The sequence below is a fragment of the Psittacula echo genome, assembly GCF_963264785.1.
Source record: "Psittacula echo genome assembly, chromosome: 10".
Taxonomy (NCBI): Eukaryota; Metazoa; Chordata; class Aves; order Psittaciformes; family Psittacidae; genus Psittacula; species Psittacula echo.
In genome coordinates, this window is record NC_137741.1 from 4,289,871 (window position 1) to 4,295,870 (window position 6,000).

A 6,000-nucleotide genomic window follows, 5' to 3' on the forward strand; every position below is an offset into this window, starting at 1 on the left:
TGACTACAACAAACTTCCATATGACTGGTGCATTTAGAGCTCAAATGCAGTAAATCTTACCTAGTTCTTCTAAGGCAGTGAGAGATCTGCACAGGAGGAGAGTAAAAAGTTCCATACCTAGCTATAGGTGAAAGAAATAACACAGAAACTAAAGGGTTTTTCCACATCAGTGAGTTTATGAGAGGAAAACTTGGAAAACCTCTGTAGAATGTTTACTTCAGCAATTCAGGTCAGTCCCATTAGTTAGGTCTAAGATCTGCAAGTGAATCTACAGAGGTGGGTAAGGCACAGTAACCTATGCACAGAATATGTTGAAGTTGGAGCTAGTTGGGGCAGCCAATAAAAGACCACAAAGACACTTTGACATTGGCATATTTTCAGGAACAAACTGGGGAAAATCATCAAGTTCATGTTGGACAATTCGTAAGACAAAAATGAAGTAGTGCCATTCCTGTATGTCTTGTGCCACAGCAGCAAAGCCACAGGAACTGGGTGAGATGTATACTAAGAACACGGCAGGTTGGATATTCCTGTAAGAACATGGCTGAATATTTAGTTTTGATAATGGTTTGAGATACAGTCTTTGCTTTTGTAATGGATTTTCTTTTTGTAATACAGTATCCACCATGTAATCTTCAAGAATACGAATTTAAGCTTCACTTTTGATTGTGTATTGCCTATCATCGCTGCACAAAATCACTAATGTAAATACATGCAGATTAATAACTGCCAGAGGAGAACACATTTATTCCTAACACTGTATGGCAGTGAGTCTGTGCTGCATGAGCTAGTGTCACAGAAGACTGAAGGTTCCTTACCTGTGCTCAGGCTCCTCTAGGAAATAACACTCCTTAGATTTCTCACCCCTGGGGTACCCATTACCTCCGTTTATTACCTGATTCTCTGGTAGCAATTCAAGTTGCTATGATAAGTTTTTCCTCTAAAATTCTGGCACTCAGGAAGTCAAAAAGTTTGTTTCAATCTCTTACAAGAGGTGCCATTCAGAGAGCTGTACACAAATCTACAGCACTCTAAAAGTACCTGCAAGCGTTCAGCAGTCTCAGTAAATCAGATGATAATGCTGTCTTGTAAATACCTAGAGATAGCACATGAACTGTTCTAAAGTATAGGTAAGGTAGAAGGAGAGCTTCACGGAAGCTGCTTTTCAAAGCTTATTTCTTGTCTGAGTACATGTTACTTCTCCAGATAAAGAACAGGTGTGTTTAAGATGATTTTTACTTGTGAGAGAAGTGCTAGTATATGGGTTGCTGCACAAATTATGTTTGTGAAAACAACATTGTTATGAATAGTTTATTAGTACCAAAAGAGAAAATCTGTAGGGTAAAGATGCTTGCTGCCAAATAGATCATATTAATAAAAGAATAGAATGGTGAACTTTTGCTGTTCTGAAAACAGGCACCTATTTTGAGGTTTCAGTGCTGTTGGCCCTCCTGTATCATTAGGGAGCTTGCAAATTTGCCTTTCCTAGTTACTCAGCAGAGTCTAAGTGTACACAAAGTCTGTTCCCAGAGAGGCTGGGGAGAAGGAGACCTATTTTGTGCTGCTGGCAGGTTGACTGGATTCTGAGTGGTGAGCATGAGGGCTCCATTTCAGGAAGTACAACAAGCAACTGGGGAGCCTCAGGCTACACTGTCCAGCGCTTAGGGCAGTCTGTGAAACATCAGGCTTAACAGCCGTAGAGATGACATCTGGTTTGGTTCAGGCTGTGGTTGTTACTGACATGCTTGTTTTAAATGGATGGCATCTGTTGCCTTCTTTCCTAAACACTGCTGGAAACTGAGGGGGGAGGCACAGTTCAGCTTTCTTACCACAGGATTTCTTGCAAGCCCAGGCACTGTTGGCCAAGCTTTCACCCTTAAACCTCTGGGAACAAGTGGTTTCCCTCTCAGGAAGGTAGAGCTTACCTGCCATCTGCTCACACATATTCTAGGGAGCCAAATTGCTCTCCTCACTGCAGGAGAATGCTTAATTTGGCAAGTACCACTACATGCATTTCTCACATCTGGAGGGAAGAAAGCAAGGAGGGCTGAGTGCTGGGCACCACTGTTGGGCACATTCCAGCTGCCGAGAGCCGGGAGCTCCATCCCTTCAGAGAGGGATGGCAGCAGGGAACACATTCCACACATCCACAAGAAAAAAATTTGGGGGATTTAGTGAAATAGTCAGCAAAAAGGAATACAAGGTTACACCCTTCAGCACCAGGCACTGCAATTCCCTGGTGTGTAGGGGCAGTGAAGCTCTTTTGAACTGCTGATTGCTATTAAATGCTTCTAATATGATGACAGCTTATCCACACCTGACAATCTTTGGTCACCCCTGGAAAGCTCCACAGCAGGACAAGCCACTTCCTGCGGTTTGTTTCCTGGTGAATTGGGACCTGGCTCACAGGAAGTTCTGCTTTCAGCTCAGTCCTGGTATTTCATTACCTGCTCTGTGACTGAAAGGACAGAGAGAGATGTTGGGGATGTGCTCCGGACTTCTGAATATATTGCACTAAATGAGGCTTTTAGCAAGATAAAACCCAGCTTCATGCTATCATCCACACAAACCCATCCTTCCTAGAAACTGGAACAGTCTGAGCTAAGTACACTGTGTCGTCTGTCTTAGAGAATGTTCCTCAGTCAGGACTAGGTAACAGTCCTGCAGACCTGTGAATTTCAGAGAGCCCATACTGGGGAAGAAGTCAGCTGTGGGAGCAGACAACTCCAGTCTTTCTGTGTAAGTACTGTCAAACACACTTGCTGGAGGTGATAAACCCTCACTTCTACAGGGAGAGACCTTCAATCTGAGAGAGGTGCCTGAGTCAGCCAGTCTGCCCCTCGCAGCTATTGCAGCTTGCAGGAGGCTGCAGCAAGTGGCTCCTGCAGATGGCATCTGCATCCTAGGGATGGAGTGAAGTCTAGGCTAGAGCACAGAAAGAGCCTTGCTGGATACAGCGCATTGGAGAGCAATCAAAGGAGCTTAGACAAACTCTGAACCCTACTTCTGTCACTCTGCTGTTCAGCCTCCCACCAGCATGGCCCATCTGCTGCTATTTAGCAGAAGAGGAGCTGCACCATCCTGCTGTCCTGGCTTCTTCAGGACAACCACTCTCAACTATTGTCTTTTAAATGTACACCCGCTGTTGCTCACTTCCAAGTGCAGTTAGAGGCCTGTGTCTTCCAGCCCCAGTTCATCCCTGCATTGCTGTCAAAGGCTTCTGCACCCCATCAGAGGCAGAGAAGTGGAACCCAACGTCTCCTAGACTTGCAGCCTCACTTGTTTGCCTGTGCAATTTCATTTACTTACAGGTAACTCCACACCATGCTCAGTTTTATGCTGAGGGTTATTGCTGGGATCTGCAGAGAGGATGCAGGGATGGAGACTGCTAGGCCTGAAGTAAACACACAGGAGTATAGGAGGAGGAAGAGGAAGGGCAAGTCTCTGAGCTAAGCTGAGCAGAACGGTGCAGCTTCCAGAAGAAGGACACCAACAGCAGGAAGTGGCATTGGCTGGAAGCATTTTTAAAACCAGTTGGGGAACAGCTGTGCTGATTTTAATCCAACTGGACTGAAGTGTCTCCAAAAGAGCCATAAAGCCTTTTGATACCTACCGCCCAGGCAATAAAACGTTAATCTTGCCTGAAAGTCTTTGTTCTCTTAGTAGCAGTATTTTTCTGTTTAGAAGTAACGTACTGCTGCCTCCAGTCAGAGGCCCTGCTGTAACGTGGTGTGTGGATGTATAACAGACTGCTCCTGCTGCAAGAGCTTTAGCATCTGAGTGATGACACATGGCTGGGGAAGCCCATCAGGAGCAGTGGCACAGCCCTTGTGCCACTGCACCACTGTCCTGTGTGTCAGAGACCCCTTGACACAGGCAGGGTTTCTGAGGAGGAATAATACTGTGGCTCTGGGGATTTTTACACGTGAAAGTCTAAAAGAGCTACCAGGGCAAGTTTAGAAAGGACCAGGTTGAGGTTTCAAGGCCAGGTGTGAGAGAGATTCTCAAAAGCATATGAGATGATAGTAGAGGAGAGGCGTTGAAGGGCTACAAGATCATTTCTAAACCATCCCATCGAAGTCAGTAGTCAGTCTCCCTCTGGGAGGTCACAGGTTCCCATGATATTTTTATGGTCTTCTTGGATAACAGATTAAACCTTATTAATACAGGCTGCCAGCTGTACTTTCAGCAGTCATCTGTAAGTACAGTTATCCCAGTGGTGTGCGTGTCCCTGACACTTCCAGCCTTGTTCTCAACAGACCTTAGTGACAACTTCATATATTGCTGTACACAGAACAGGGCTACACTCCTGCTCAGAGTTCATGAACACTCAGGCGATGCCTGCTTTATCATCCAGCAATCCTGGGATGAGTTGGACAGACATGAACCAGGCTTTCTACTGCCTCATCTGTTTTGTCCCATCCTTGAATCTTCTCAGTTCCTTCTCCAGAACTTTCAGCTCAAAACATGTTCTTTCTATTCTGTCATTTAATTCATGTCCCAGTTTATCTTACAAATGAAAGTGACCCCAAAGGACACTCCAGCCTTGCTGCATTCCAAGATAGAATTAGGTGTGAAGTGATAATGTGAATATTATCCTGGTTTAGATGTGTGTATAGGTTAGATTTCTTTCTCTCAGATCTTTTCACCATTTCCAGGGACCAGAATCTCCAGGCTGCCAAAAAGCTCTTACCATAAACAGCATCTTCCATATCTGTGCTGAAGTTCACGGCGTCATTTAAAACAGGATGAAGAACTTTGAACGAGCTTTTGATAGTTTGTCTCTTGTAATATCATTGACTGCCAAAATGACTGGGATATTTTCTATAAGTGGCTGCTTTTTCAGTACAAATCCTGCCCTAAATCTACTGATTTTTCCTGACTGTCTGATGTTTCTTGACAAAAACAATTGTAATTCTGAAAACATTCAGACTGTTTTCCACTTAATGCTGTTTGCTGAGATATCTCAATCTGGAGAGGGCACTAGAGATGCTACTTGTACTTATCTGCAAGTAAAGGTAGCAAGGCCACTTCTATTATTCAGCATATACTGGTAATGTTTTCATGATCTCAGTGAAGATTTCCTGCCTCAGACTTTTTTTGTACACATCACTTTGAGATTTTAAATAACTTTTCACCCTTCTAGCTTTTTTCTGTTTCTGCTTCCTACTGCATTAATAGTCTCCATTACGCTACTATCTTTGTTGCCATCAAGCTAAAGCTGAAGTGTATTCTAGGCATAGCTTGTTTCCATTATTATCTTTATTCTGAAGGAATCATTTGTCTTCATTATCTGCAGCTGCATCCTGAAGCATTTTGAAAAGGTACATGCCATATTTCCCTCTTATGAGAGCTTCCCCCCTCCTCCTGCATGTTAAAATGAAAGAGTTTCCGCTCCACTGCTGGCGTGACAGCATAGAGAGCGTCTCACAGATGGACTGACTCTCAAAGAGGCAGGAACCTTAAAATCCAGCAGATTCTAGTCTAAACTCCACTCTTGCCCTGCTGCGTTATGAATCAGTGTGCCCTAACGTCACTACTTTCCCTCTGCATACTTCATCTTTTTAATTTCCTCTATAGCTCTGCCTACAGCTGGCAAAGTAATCACTGCCTGAGCAATGCACCTTGAAATACTTGTTAATGCTGAATGAGTCTAGCTGGATTTTCTGTTTCCCATCAACTGCTGGGCATCTTAATCTGGGTCAATGTTAGGTTCGTGGTACTGAGCTTAAAGAACAATTATTTTGTTCAGGGGAAGGAAGTGATGCAGTGCAAAAAAACGTAGTATGAGCTAGCTGTGAAAATGAGTGTTTGGCATAGCTGTAGTGTGAGGGGAAGCAGAGATTTGTAGCAATAGCACAGGTAAGGCAGTTAGGAGGTCATAGTGTGGACTTGCATAAATGTACAGTTCAGTTTCTTCCCACTACAACATCTACATGGGTACAGACCTCTGTTCCCATGGAATATTTAACATTGCAGATATCTGGCTTAGATTTAGAC